Source organism: Phoenix dactylifera, chromosome 8 (assembly GCF_009389715.1).
Source record: "Phoenix dactylifera cultivar Barhee BC4 chromosome 8, palm_55x_up_171113_PBpolish2nd_filt_p, whole genome shotgun sequence".
NCBI classification, from domain to species: domain Eukaryota; kingdom Viridiplantae; phylum Streptophyta; class Magnoliopsida; order Arecales; family Arecaceae; genus Phoenix; species Phoenix dactylifera.
The window spans coordinates 9281505-9296848 of record NC_052399.1 but is presented as its reverse complement, the minus strand read 5'-3'; the positions used below and the strand labels follow the sequence as shown (position 1 = coordinate 9296848).

At 36.1% G+C, this 15344-nt stretch overlaps 1 non-coding gene and 1 pseudogene across 1 annotated transcript; one reads left to right on the top strand and one right to left on the bottom strand.

The window, feature by feature from the left end:
• Positions 1-5605: 5605 nt before the first annotated feature.
• TRNAR-UCU lies at positions 5606-5678 on the bottom strand. The gene has a single exon. It is a non-coding gene; the product is annotated as a tRNA-Arg (tRNA).
• Positions 5679-6803: 1125 nt separating this feature from the next.
• LOC120111490 lies at positions 6804-10779 on the top strand (annotated as a pseudogene).
• The last annotated feature ends 4565 nt before the right edge of the window (positions 10780-15344 follow it).

The window sequence follows — 15344 nt, the reverse complement described above, 5'->3', positions numbered from 1 at the left end:
GGATAGTATTTGTTTGAATTTATTTTTTATCTAAATTTATCTGAATATAAATAAAAATTTAAGTATCCGATTAATATTCGTATAGTATCTATATCTATCAAAAAAAAATAGATATTGATATAGGTATACTATCCCATTTGTATTCAAATATTCGGTCCATTTGCAACTCTATTTAATTTTATACAGTGTACGTAATTTTTTTAAAAAATAAATAATCATATTAGTATGACATTAATTTGATTTAGCATTTACTTAGTAATATCTTTGATTCTGTAATAATAAAATGTAATTATGCAATTTGTATCTGTATCTATAATCATACTTTTGGTATCCGATTTGTACCTATATCTATTTAAAACGAATTTAGTATAAATTTTTATATCTGACTAAATCTGTATATGTATTCGTCAAATAAAAAAAATATAGATATAGATATAGACAATCTCATCCGATTTCAGCCCCCAAGAAGTGGTTTTATTAATAAAAAAAAATACTTGATGGACTTTGAAACGTGAAGCTGAGTCCGTAAATTAGGTTAAAAAGAAAAACTTAGCACTAAATCCCTTCTGAGTTATTAGTCTTATGTTCCAATGCACTTAAATAATGGTAATATGAATTTGGATCATCCGGTTCTTACCAAGAGGCTTCGAAATCGAGTTATCCGGCATTCTAGACACGTGCAAATTAAGTTATTTGCCTAGGGGTTCGAATATCAATTTCAAATACTTGAGGACGTACTATGTAAGGGTAATTCCAGAATCTACAATCGCTAAGCATAGAAGCGAGGCTATTGGGATAGACCTTTTAATTTCCAAATCTGATCTCTCTTTGGTTTGAATTTTGTATGATATTCCATTGTAATGGTTAACGATTCAACAAGCAGAATTGGATCCAGGTTGATCAAATTAGAATCAAGTTTCTCAAAGCATATTGTGTTAAAAGTCGTTGGAGGTCCTAGCCTACATAAGATACCTATCAAACCAACCTTGGAACCCTCCATTTGGTGCTCCTGAGGCTATCATACACATCAAGTCAAATACATATTTTTTATTATTCTAATTCATGATCTCGGCATTTTCAATTGTTTAATGGTTTAGTTGTAGATAAGCTAAAATATCGCATTGCTCATATTTTTTTTTTTGTCAAGTATGATTTGCCATTTACATTTGACAAGGCTCTTATAAAACATATAGTCATTAGGGCTGCAAATGGATCGGGTCAAGTCAGGTCCTGAATGGCTCCGATCCGACTCGGTTTTTTGTTCGAATCCTAATTTTAGACCCAGATCCGACCTGATTGAAAATTGGATCGAGTCCGATCGAATCCATGCCTACAAATTTTGATCCGACGAATCATTCGAATCAGGTCAGATCCATATAACCCAGACATGACCGAAAAAGTAGGCCCAAATAATGCTGTCATTTTCTAACTTTCGAGGCCCAAAAAAAATTAATCAAATCAGATCTGGATCCGAGTCGAGATTGGATGGATCCGACCCTATCCGAAAAATAGAACGGATCCAAATTTAGGATCCGATCCGGCTCCGTGGATTCTACAATTTGAGTCAGCTCGAATTTCATGCAGGTCGGGTCGGATCGGACTGTGATCTGACCCATCTGCAGCCCTAATAGTCATGCTCTCTCCCTCGCTTGGTCGTTTTGGGGTGCCATGGGCAAGGTAACATGCAAGCTCGCGCATTTCTAGGGTCATAAAGAGCTGTCCCGAGGCTTCAATGAGTAACAAATCAAGCAGAGAGTGTCAGCTTTAGAAGGGCAATTTTTGATATGCGGTCACCAAGACAACGGACTGAGACTAAAAATGCCCTGGTCAAAAGGGCAGAAACATTAAATACTCTTATTCGTGGGTCAGAATTCAATGTCCCGCACCTTTTTTTCCCTCTCTATGCTGCTTGACCAAGGCGATTTGTTCCCCGTGGAGAGCGTTTCAGGGACAGCAATTATATCCATTCATCGTGACGTGTGTAAGACGGGCACTGCTTTTGTCCACTACGGCACGTAGCAGGAATGAGTACAAGATCAGGCTTCATGCCCCGTACAAAAATAGTTTTTTTTTGAACACTCTTTTGCGATATTTATAAATAGGGCTTATCACATATCTACCTTTTATATATATATATATATATATATATTCATCTTGCTTTTGCACAGGTAATACTCCCATTTGGTTGATGGACTTAAAAAAATAACCATTGTGAGTTTCATTTGACACTATTATTCTTCTAATATTTTTTAAAAAATCTAGCAGTCAATTTTTTATTTAAAAGAACTATATTTTTATATAATTTTGTCGAGGATATTAATATACAAGGAAAATAATATTACTTAATACCATCATTCAAATAGCAAACAGAAAGTTATCTATACAAAAAATAATAATTTGAGAAATATATATAAATCGATACTTTTTGAAGGTAGATATATAATAAGCTATATCTGTGAATGTGTATATATATATATATATATATATATATATATATATATATATATATATATATATATATATATATATATATATATATATATATATATATATATATATATATAAAAGATTCCTTTTTTATAAAGAAGTGGGTGACTTAAGCACGGAGCTAATACTTATTTTACTCATGGCCAAGCAAATCTTAGTGAAGGTATATGCTAGGAACATCTCAACTTAGCTATATAATATTTTCATGTTGGATATCTTCAACTTGTCAATATTAAAAGCCAACTTGATTAATATGTTACTTTATTTAAAAAAATATAATATATAAAAAATTTTCAGATAATACCACCTTTATCGGAATAGTAATGTTTGCAAGACTTCTTTTATTTTTAGCCATGAAATTTTCGGGTGAACAAAAATACCCTCTATATAATTTTTTAATAGTTAGCATGTGGAGGAAAGACCCATGTATTAGAATATAGTGGCCATCTAATCAACTAATAATTCCATGTGTTCTATTTGCATATATTTTTTCTCGCTCTCTCTTATTTATTATAGGACCTCTACCTATGCCATCATATGTCGTGCAAGATATCGAAAACAGCTATTGATGCTACTATCATATAACTTCCACTTGTCCAAGATAAGGAGACGCACAACTCCTTTACCGTGTCCCTCCTCCTCTGATATTACCTTCTTGGAGAGAATAAATAGAAATTCTATTAAACCACTACCATCCTAATAAACGTTATATTCTGATCATAGTTTATAGAAAGTCCTCATTGACATGAGGGTTTTACTAAGTCTTATGCAAAATTTATGTAACTTTGATATTGTTGACCAATGATAGATTATAGGATATGTTATACTACATGAAAGTTTTATACACATTTGCAGGCATGCATATGGAATCCATGACTCCTACTATAGAAGAGAATATTCTAGATTATATCTCTTAATATTGGATAAAAATTCACCAAGTCAATTTAGAGATTTTTTATCAAAATTTTAACATATAAAATGTAGATATACATTTATTTTGCAAATGTTTTCTAACTTATTTTGAGAGTCCAATAATGTGGCGAGATACCATGTAAGCTAGAGACTTGATGGTGTCTCTAATGATCTAGACTTATTAGCTTATAGGGATAATTAATTGATGGCATGACTATTATGTAATACAATGTGGTAAGATTTGGTTGCTTTAACCTTTATTCTTTGGGTAAGATTATAGTTTGTAGGTGGGCGTGATTGCAGTAGGAAGGTAAGAGACTTGATGGTGTCTCAAATGATCTAGACTTATCAGCTTATAGGGATAATTAATTGATGGAATGACTATTATGTAATACAATGTGATAAGAGTTGCTCGCTTTGACCTTTTATTCTTTCGGTAAGATTATAATTGTTGGTGGGCATGATTGCACTAGGCAGGTAAGTATATTATATACAAAATAAGTGATTTAATTCTTAAATATATTCTGGTTGGACTAAAGTAAGACCCCTAACAGATCCCTTGCTACATGGGCTCTCTATTTAATAAATGATAATGAGAGATACTTGGAAACCCAGGAAACCCGAGAGTCTCTTGTTGTAAGTTATAACACAAAAAGTTAAAAAGACGTGATAGAGTTATGGGCTCGTTTGGTTCGCGGGAAGTATTTTCCCTCCTAGGAATATGATTCCTGGGAATCAGATTCCTAGGAAGAGGATACCTAGGAAAGTACTTTTGACATGTTTGGTTAACCATGGGAAAGTGACTAATTTACAAAGTGCTTATGTTTGGTTGACCATCCACTTTCCTAGGAAAGTTATGTATAATTCCTATTATGCCCTTAATAAAAATTAGGTCTTTAATGCCTCTTTAATGCTTCTTTAATGCTGAAGGGTCTTTTTGGGAAAAAATAAAAAAGGAGTGATTCCCACCTCATGGGAAAGTAACTTTCCCATGTTTCTCATGGGAAAGACTTTCCCATGAAATGTAGGAATCATATTCCCATGAGAATACAACTTTCCCATCTCTCTCCTTTGAAAACTCCAACCAAACAAGAGGCATTTCATTACTTTCCCGTTGACCACACTTTCCCCCCTCGTTTTCCTGCGAACCAAACGAGCCCTATATGTTAACCTTTCAAAATGTAAAATAGCATGCAAGCATTATTTGCTATAAGTTTTAGAAATACAAAAAGGTATGCTAAAATGTGATAGATGGTATAAGCAAAAGAAGCCACAACTTCTGATCATATTTTCCACATTTTGTATGATTAATATAGAAGTACCGTAGGGAAAATCAAGGAGGGTGCATGTGAATTTAGGAGGATTTTGCACTTATGAAATCTTGTGAAGTGACCCTTTCATTCAATTGATTGAGCCCATGTTCATCATGTGGATGATCCTAGGATTTATTTTTTTCTTTTTTAAAAAAAACTCTTTCAATGAATATGATTCGGTTTATGCATACTTTCACTCATGCCATCTTCTTTCTTCTTATCAAATTCTTGTATGGCCCCATGCAAGGCTCCTTTTAGGCTTTTCTATTTCGTAGTTAATTAAACTCAATCTATCTATAGTTATTGTTGCTTGCGAAAAACTTTCAAGAAGCATTTTTGATGGAATTTTTTTTTTTTTCATATTAGTATGAAATGCATTGAAATAATAGGGAACTTCTTGATTTTTCAATTACAATGATAAGAAAAGGAAAAATAAGTGACACACCTGATGCTCGTTTTAGACATATTGTACGTTCCTACTATCTTAATTGCATGATCTTTTTTTCCTTTCTTTTTTTATTCGTGGTGTTGTCCTAGTGTTATTGCCAATTTGGCAGTGAAATAACCATTGTGTGTGCGCGCGCGCGCGAGAGAGAGAGAGAGAGGAAGGAGTATAACTAAAAATGATTTAACCTCAACAAAATAGCTCAAAAAAAAAGTGCATAAACAAATAATACGTAGTTACTTCCATAAAAAACATGCATTGCTTATATTATTTTAGAAAACAAATAATTAAAAATATAATCTTAAAAATATCATGACAGCAATAAATTTTTTTTAAAAAAAAAGCACGCATAAAAAACAAGCACGGCTTATATTATTGGGAAAAAAACAAATAATTAAAAATTTCATTTTAAAATATCATGAGAGCAATAAATATTTAAAAAAAAACGCACGCCCGGTGGGACTCGAACCCACAATCGTCTGATTAGAAGTCAGACGCCTTATCCATTAGGCCACGGGCGCCTACTTCACGATGCAGAAGATGTTTCATCCTCATTGCTTTCCTAAAATTGGAACAAACCATGGATCACGTGGAGCAAAATTGGGACAGATGGTATCATATCTGCTTCAATTGGGATAAGACAAATGCCCAATCATGGCACAATCATGTGGCATGATTAATTAACAAGGCATTTGCCACGTGCGAACGAGAAGATTCCCCTTAGAGCGGGTGGTTCTATATACACCCCCCCTATTGCTCAGGACACCCCCCAAAAATTAAAAAAAAATTAAATACTCTCTACACCCCCCCATTTGCTAAGGACACCCCTAAAAAATTAAAAATTTCTAAATTACCCCCCACCCTCCCCACCCCCTCACCTAAATTGCTCTCTACACCCCCCAAACCCCCCCCACCCCGCTCTTCCCCTCCAAAACACCTTGCCAACGCCCAAAACCCCCCCGTTCCCCCTTCTCCCTCTCGTCGCCGGCATTCTCCCGATCTCCGACCACCTCGCCGGCTTCTCCCGGAACCACCTCGCCGGCTTCTCCCGAAATTTTTTTTTTCACGGTTCGTGCTCCGTTCGGCACTGGATCGCCGAACAAAAGGCTTCTGTTCGGCTAAACAGTGCCGGACAGAAGCCTTCTGTTCGGCACTGTGCAGCCGAACAGATCTGTTCGGGTGAGGGTTGCCGAACAGAAGGCTTCTGTTCGGCACTGTTCAGCCGAACAGAAGCCTTTTGTTCGGCGATCCAGTGCCGAACGGAGCACGAACCGTGAAAAAAAAAAATTTCGAAACAAGGTGGAACACGTACCTTTGCGGCCGATTCTTCGTCCCAAATCACTAGTTGCTTGTCCATGCTTCGAATGGGGCTTAAATCTCCTTCAAAGATCGTCTAAACGATGTAAATGGATCGAGGGGTTTAAGGGGGGTTTGAGGGGGTTTTTTTTTTTTCTTTTCAAAACGAAACGGAGGAGGAGGAAGGGTGGGTGTATGAGAAAATTTCAAGGGCAATATGGTAATTACACTAAAGGTTAGTTTGGGTATTTTTTTTTTGGTTTTTTTTTGGGGGGGGGGGGTGTCCTGAGCAATAGGGGGGGGTGTATATAGAACTACCCCCTTAGAGCCCATCTAATTAACACGGAGTGATGGGAAATGCCAGTTTTGCCCAGCTCAGTTACGAGGGTGCCCTCAGCATTTTCCCCGAGTCCGCGCCTTGCGTTTGCTCGCCCGTGCGTCCGAGCCATGACTTTATTCAACTAAGATGCAAGCTTAGCATAAATTAGCTAATGTTACCAACATTTTGCACCCATACAGCTGAATACTTGTTGGTGATTGATGACAAATAGTGGAAAAGTAAGACTGAAATAATTATACCACATGCTGTGAGGGTGCCAATGGAGCCCAATAACATGAATTTGATCCGAATTTTATCATTGAATTGAGAAAAACGAAAATATCACCGGAATTAGAAGCTAACAAATCCAAACTTTCTTTGTATTTCACGAGCCAAGCTCAAGAATCTGACAATCCTGCCGCCATATGCCTCTATGAATCGACGGCACTCTCTCCCTCACATCATGACTCATCCAATCTATGCACCTATCTACCTCTTTGATGTAACTTTAATTGCATTTGCAATATTGAGATGGCGCAGTTCAAGTAGGTTTGTTGGATGTTTTGGAGGTTCTTTCAAATTAAGAAAATATTTGAGTTCGATGAATAAGAAAGGTGCGAGCTTTTTGTTGGATCGACATGGTACTAAATTTTTATGTTTCTGGGTTTAGGTTTTACTGGTTTCTGCTACATGGAATTATCAGACTGCTATGAATTATGTTTCATGTACAGTCTTCATGAAGTCTTAATATTAAATAATAATCATCTTAATTCTAAATGATAATAGTGCATGTATATACTGTTCTGTTTATATAAGCTCACTGTGCAGTTAACATGTTGGGCTAGAGACGAGATTCCTTCTTGCTTATGAATCTATGGCATAGTGGAGGTTGATTGATGTTCAGAAAGAAGAGAAGAGAAGGGATATCAGAGTCAAGGCAGCAACTCTGTGGTTCTTCGGAGTTTAGACTTTAGATTCCATGGTTGCTACTGGCCTTCATGAGATTTCAGTCTCTTAGTTGATAGGTCTGAATATTTTTTAGGTTTTCTGGATCTTAAAGTGGAGATTTTTGTGTGCAGTTTTGTATAATAATTTCATTTGTCTACATATCTAGGTCGTAAATAGTTGTGTTACACTTACTTGCTCTGTGTGTTCAATATTCTGAAAATGCAAAAAGATACCTCTTACATAAACTTTGGAAACATTTATATCTCTGGTTAGAGATTCACCCTAAGAAAGTTCTTAATTTAACTAGCTTTACATGGATTCAGCTCAAGACAAATTTCTTCATGTAATAATGTGACTCAGTACTGTTATATGAAAGGTGGAGATGAATTAGTATCTTTCTGATAATTGTAGCTGGTGGCTGAAGTGGAGGGTTTTTTTTTCTTTGACATATTTTATGAACAATGCATCTCTGTAACATCAACAATGATCTTGGATGGCAATAAGTTCTGCACTTTTGCTCTTTTCATGGTTATGCAAAATAAAAAGTGCCTGCGTTTGGCTTTGGACAAAAATAAAAGGGCATGCTCAGAAAGTCAAGTTTATCACACTTTGTGCCGATTTAGATCCGTTGAACTTGAATATATATTGCATTGTTAGAAATAAGCATGTTAAAGGGGGATTACATATAATGGAGAACCAATCAAGGTGGTTCATGTATATGCTTTGAAGTTTGGAAAATGTAATGTTTTGAGGGGGCTGATTTTACTTCAAAAGGGTTGTGAAACAGAAATCAGAGAAACAGTAGAGTTCGTGAATATGGATATTAAGGCTCACTGAATCTGTTACTTTGATAGGACTAAAATGTGGAATATGACCTACAAATAAGACCTTAAATAGATGAAGGAAGTCGCATTTTGGTAAGGCAAGGATATAGCAATGGTAACATAAGCATATTAGAGTACAAAGCAAAACCATGAGCTTAAGTCTATAGCATGAGAAGCTGTTCGGTATAGCCATAGACCAAATTCATCGAAATCAAGCATGTACATGTATATCTCTAGGTAAATAAAAACACGCAGAATGAGTGTAATTTATGAGAATTTTAATGAGGGTTCTATGTGAGTATACAGGTTAAACCTTGATATTTGCAGTGAAGGAGAATTGATTAAGTTGGTGGTCATGCATGAGGAAAGCTTGAGAAGGCTCATGTAGCATGAACATTATGATCCTTCAAAGGAAGAACAGACAGGAGCTGATATATGAAGGTATAAAGAGAAGTTACTCTAAAGGATAGGACATGACCTTGCTTTGAACCAAGGTTTAGTTACCAGAAGTTTGATTGGTTAAGAAAGATTCATGAGCTTAAACGATGGATGGGATATGTCTTGGCTATTCCTGGTTATAAGAATGTAGCTTGTGGCAAGTCTTGCATTATTTATGTATATAAATTAATGTTTGTGCATACTAGTAGAAGTTATGGATCCTGAAATGTGAGACAGTAGTGAATATATCTCAATTTGCCAAATTGTTGGAGCTATAAATTTTGATTAAACGTCCCATTTGTGTAAAATAGAGGTTAGAGTATGCTTGATTGCCTGAGTTGGAAATGTTCTATAAACAAATAACTTGTTTTCTTGTTTGACAAGACCTTTTGTCTTTAAGCTAGTCAGCTTAACAAGGTATGTGGGCTTCTCTGTTTCAGAAGAATCTCAGGCTCCTAGAATTCAGCTTGCGATGTGGGTATATTCTTTGTTGACTCTTCCACTATTTCAGGATTCTGGGCAATGTGATATGAAAAGATGCACTGGCCGCAAGCTTTGAAGATTTGGCTCTTTGAAGTGAAGTATCTGGTCGTGCGCATTTTTTGTTAAGTTCGAAGCATATTCTTCTCAAGAAGTGCTGAATACAGCAGCCATACCTTTTCATGAGGTACTTTATTTTTTTTTTTTTTTAAGAAGGGAATTTGTTGTTTCTTTCTTTCTTTTCTTTTCTGAGCAAAGCAGATTAACTGTAGGATCTTATAAATCTAATTATATATATATATATATATATATATATATATATATAGATATGAATATTTTCACTTATTTGCTGATAGTTGCAGGTGCTAAGAAGCTTTTCACTCTTCATAGTTACAGATGTCACAGAAGGAAAGTAGACATACTAGAGAATGACTGAGAAGTCTAACTTCCAAATAAGTAGGATAAATAGATATGGTTTCTACATTATATAACCTGCTGCTGCATTAGTGCCGTTTTGATGTATTGCCATTTATTGTTAATGACAAAGGTGCAATCCTTCTTTTTTTTTTGGACACATTAATCTCACATGAGCACTGCCATCTAAATCAAAAGGTGCAATCCTTCACAAGAGTTGCAGGTGACTAGCAATGTGGCATTGTCCTCAAGTACTCAGAAAATTCTTAAGCAAAAACTTTACTCATCAGTATCAAGATATGCCGTACCGACCCGAACCGGATAGTACGGAATGTACCATATCGTACCGGTATCTAGTATGGATGGTGTACCAACAATCGGTATGTCAAAAAAAATTCATATCGTACCATACCGACACTGTGCTAGTGTGGTACCGGTATGAGGTTGGGTATCGAGATGGCGAACCTTACCTAGTGTGCTACATGACTTTACAAAGTTGCATGTGTAAAATTATAGTGCAAACTGTGGATGTATCATATTATATTTTGGTTTATCTGAAACTGGTTTAATTTGGAATGGGGCTCGCCAGGCTCATTCTTTCTTATGTTGTGTAAAATCTTTGATAGATCCAGTATAATCATTGTACAAACCTGCTAGCTGTGTTTTGGAATATACATAGTCAATGTCCTGAAAATCTTATTTGTTTTGCATTGTTTTGGCACTCTTGTTGGCTCACAATGTATATCAAGGGAAGATCATCTTTTAATCAATGAGAAACGGGCTACAGTGGATTGCTCGTGGGCAAACTTGAATGATGATCCTTTTGTCAAACTTCATTGTGGTACACCTCGCCTGTGTAAGATCTCCATGTCAGAATTTCTGGATCATGATACTAGGAATTAAAACACGAGAGAATTTAATTCAAATATATATAAAAAAAGGTTAATCACATACCATTTAGTCCGGCCATTCCGATACAGTTTTTTTTCAAGAATAGTTCTTACGTATAGGAGAAACTCTAGGGCCGGCTCTTTCTCTCTCTCTCTCCTTAGTTTATATTGCCATACAATGGGGCAGACAACCCTCTAACTCATATATATAATATTGAGTCAGAGTAGGATTTTGGATGGGAGAGGGGACCGAGCCAAAATAAATAAAATAGTTATTGGGCCCTCCCATTAAGGTACCCAAATAGCCAAGAACCAGGCCCTACACCTCCATACCACATTCCTATATGTATATATACTAGAAAAACATTGAGATGGACCATAGCCCAAAACTTTATGGATCACAACTTTATTTGGGCTTTACCCGTCAATTTATCTAAATCACTTTCAATCTGTTTTTCGCAAATAGTATAAAACACACAATTAACCCACATTTTAAATAAAATTTTACATTCTCTCACTTGGGCAACATTGATTGTTGAATTTTTTTTTTTAAAAAAAAGTGTTATACTTATTTTAGGAAAATGACTCACGGGTTGAACAACTTTGTGGCCACATAAATATGATTCAGAAGAGAACATCTCAATACAGGACCCGATCCAATAAAAATATCAATATAGAATTATGGCGGTAATTGTGTTATTCATCAACACAAGAGCTTCCATAATTACAAATATCAATACTTCATCGACATGGATCCCTAAATGTGGTAAGGTGTAGTGTGGCATTTGTGCACAAGTGATCCACAACTATATAATATGCCAATTCCACATCCAATCCACTTTTGGTCTTCCTAAAGAAGACAACATGCCTCTAAATCGAAGCATTAGACTTTATGATAAGAGCATACTTCGGACCGTCCTGGAAACTGGTAGAGAATGAGGAACTTGACCCTAACCGCGACCTGCCGGTAGAACCAAAGTTATCAAAAGAAGCGTGACCCTAACCGCGACCTGCCGGTAGAACCAACACTATCAAGTTCTAATCCAAGAACAAAGGTGAAGCTCTCACATAAGAGAAACTCTCAAATTTCATTCATACGTTCTCTCCCTCTCAAGTACAATCAGGTGCTATTTTAAGGCTGAAATGGCTTCAAAGAGAAGCAACTCCTAGGAAATTACATAACACTACTTGTCATGCATTTTCCAAGGCTGCATTTACCAAGGCTTGGAAAAGATGCATGTTACACCTACTCCTAGAAAAGTAACCAGAACTTAGGAAAAAGATCCCAAAGTAATTATAGTGACTTTGGGAACTACAAGAAAGTCTGAATGTGACTTGGGGAATACAAAACATCATCTGAAATATCACCCCAAAAGTATGCACGAAAATCCAAATACAATAGGAAAGTTGGCCTTCCCATGAATGCTTCTTGTCATGTGATTTGGACTTTCCAAAGTGTTGTCTTCAGGTTGGACTCAAAGCATCTTCACCCAATTGTATGAAAGTGACCCAATTAGGTGCAGCCTCTATCTCACGTTGGTCTTCTTTTCCTTTGATTTTTATGATCAGGCTTTCCAAAGCTTGTTTCATCCTCTTAGTCTTAGCCCTAGTCATAGGACCTTCAATTCCATGCAAAGGATCTTTAGATGGGCTGGTTGCGTCTCGATCATTGGTTGCGTCTCTATCATTCCCTCCCTCTTCAAAAGAATTCGTCCTCGAATCAGATTCATCACCTACATCAAACAAAGATAGATCAGCCACATTAAAGATAGCACTTACATTACCATATTCACTTGGCAAGTCCAACTTGTAGGCATTGTCATTGATCTTCTCTAAAACTTGGAAGGGTCCATCTCCTCTTGTTTGCAGCTTAGATTTTCTTTGAGTGGAAAACCTCTCCTTCCTCATATGAACCCAAACCCAATCTCCTGGTTCAAAAATAACTTTAATACGCCCCTTATTTGCTTGCTTTGCATATTGCTCATTCTTCCTCTCAATGTTGGCTCGAACTTTTGCATGCAACTCCCTAATAGTATCCGTCTTTTTCTTACCATCCAAATTAGTACACTCATTAGTAGGCAAAGGTAAGATGTCTAAAGGAGTCAAAGGATTAAAGCCATACACAACTTCAAAAGGAGAATAAGAAGTAGTAGAATGAACAGTTCTATTATAAGCAAACTCAACATGTGGCAAGCATTTCTCCCAATTTTTCAAATTCTTTTGAATGATAGCACGCAATAAGGTAGTAAGTGTTCTATTTACTACTTCATTTTGTCCATCCGTTTGAGGATGTGCAACAGTAGAAAATAAGAGTTTTGTTCCTAGTTTATTCTACAAAGTTTTCCAAAAATGACTTAGGAACTTTACATCCCTATCACTTACTATTGTTCTAGGCAATCCATGCAAGCGCATTATCTCTTTAAAGAACAGATCAGCAATATGTGTTGCATCATTGGTTTTAGAGCATGCAATGAAATGTGCCATTTTACTAAACCTATCAACAACGACAAATATACTATCTTTGCCACCTTGAGATCGAGGTAATCCTAACACGAAATCCATTGAAATATCAGTCCAGGGTTGATTAGACACAGGCAAAGGTGTATTGAAGCCATGGGGCATGACTTTAGATTTAGCTTGTTTACATGCTATGCACTTATCACAGACCGATTGCACGTCAGGCTTCATGTTAGACCAATAAAAATGCTCATGCAATATTTCTAAGGTCCTTTTTATCCCAAAATGTCCCATCAATCCACCACCATGACTTTCTCTAACTAGCATTTCACGCAAGGAACAAACAGGCACACACAACTTATTTTTCTTAAACAAGAAACCATCATGCCTATAATAGTCCCCAAAAGCATGTTTAGAACAAGAATCCCATACTTGGCCAAAGTCAGAATCATTAGCATATAAGTCCTTTATAAACTCAAAACCAAGTAATTTAGTTTGCAAAGAAGTAAGCAATGCATACCTTCTGGATAATGCGTTAGCCACTTTGTTTTCCTTACCATTCTTGTACTTGATTACATAAGGAAACATCTCAATGAATTCCAACCACTTGGCATGTCTTTTTTGAAGCTTACCTTGAGATCTTAGAAACTTCAAGCTTTGATGGTCAGAATGAATTATGAATTCCCTTGACCACAAGTAGTGTTGCCAAGTTTGCAAAGCTCTCACCAAAGCGTACAACTCTTTGTCATACGTGGAATAATTCAATGATGCCCCATTAAGCTTTTCATTTAAGTAAGCAATTGGTTTAGAGTCCTGTATTAGTACGGCCCCTATGCCAACACCAGATGCATCACATTCAATTTCAAAAGCTTTATCAAAATTAGGCAAACAAAGCAAAGGTGCATTGGTCAATTTTTCTTTTAATGAATTAAAAGCTTCCTCATGCACTTCATTCCACTTAAACACAACATTTTTTTTAACAAGTTCATTCAAAGGTGCAGCAATAGAACTAAAGTTCTTTACAAACCTTCTATAAAAACTTGCTAAACCATGAAAACTTCTTACCTCATTTGCATTCTTAGGTGTAGGCCATTCTCTAATTGCCCTTACCTTCTCCTCATCCACACTTATTCCTTTCGAGCTTACAACAAAACCCAAAAACACAATAGATTCATGGCAGAATGAACACTTTTTAAGATTAGCATATAATTTGTTTTCTCTCAAAACATTAAGAACAACATGCAAATGATTAACATGTTCATCTAAGGTTTTGCTATAAATCAAAATATCATCAAAATACACTACAACAAATTTCCCAATGAAAGAACGCAAAACATGGTTCATTAACCTCATGAAGGTGCTGGGTGCATTAGATAAGCCAAATGGCATCACCATCCACTCATATAAACCATATTTTGTTTTAAAAGCTGTTTTCCATTCATCACCTTCTTTCATGCGAATTTGATAGTATCCACTCTTCAAATCTATTTTAGAAAACACACACGAACCATGCAATTCATCAAGCATATCATCCAATCTAGGGATAGGATATCGATACTTTACAGTGATTTTATTTATGGCTGGGCAGTCCATACACATGCGCCACGTCCCATCTTTCTTCGGAACCAAGATCACAGGAGCAGAACACGGGCTAAGACTCTCCCTCACAAATCCTTTTTGCAGCAACTCATCTACTTGCCTTTGAATTTCTTTTGCTTCCTCTGGACTTGTTCTGTAGGCTGGTCTATTTGGGATTGAAGAACCTGGAATTAAGTCAATCTGATGCTCAATACCTCTTGTAGGAGGTAATCCATGGGGAATTTCTTCTGAAAAAATATCACCAAATTCCTGTAACAAAGAAGCAACCATACTAGGCAAAGAAGAATTGAGTTCGTTAGTGAAATAAACATCCTTGTGTATGAGCACAAGTAGCTGCTCTTTTGCTAACAAGGCACTCTCAACCTCTCTTTTGCTTGCAAATGCACTCACTCTCTTTTTTTTCTCTTCTTTGGATTCTGATTTATTCTTTTCTTTCGTCTGCTCACTCTTATTTTTCTTATCTTTCCTCTCTTTTTCTTGAATGCTCAATTGCTCCTCTCTCAACTTACACTCTCTTGTAAT